Genomic DNA, 455 nt, shown 5'->3' on the forward strand with positions numbered 1-455 from the left:
CTGAATTCGCACTCCCTCGCCCGCCCATTCACGAGGCGCGCACCTTAGCCTTTCCAGAGCCTATTCAGCCATTGCAGGTAAGAGGAGGGCGCCACTGCACGAAGTGGGCGCTGCAACATCTCGCTGCTCGCTGTGACGATCTGCTCTTATTGTTATTGCTATTATTTAACTTCCGGAGTGCTCGTGTGGGCGGCGAGGGAAGGGGAAGAGGGGAGAGGGGAGGGAGAGGGAGATTGAGAGGAAGGGAGGGAGAGGGGTGTTATGAAGAGAGAGAGGAGGGGAGGGAGAGGAAGGGAAGGGGACGGGAGGAGAAAGGAGAGAGAGGGAAGAAGAAGGGAAAGGGGAGAGGAGAGAGAGAGAGGGGGGGAGGAAATTAAGAGTGGATGTTGTTTGTAGGAATGCTTGGTCGTAACGATTTTACGTTAGATAATGCAGACCATCTGTCCTGTGATTAT

This window comes from Penaeus monodon, chromosome 33, assembly GCF_015228065.2.
Source record: "Penaeus monodon isolate SGIC_2016 chromosome 33, NSTDA_Pmon_1, whole genome shotgun sequence".
Classification (NCBI taxonomy): domain Eukaryota; kingdom Metazoa; phylum Arthropoda; class Malacostraca; order Decapoda; family Penaeidae; genus Penaeus; species Penaeus monodon.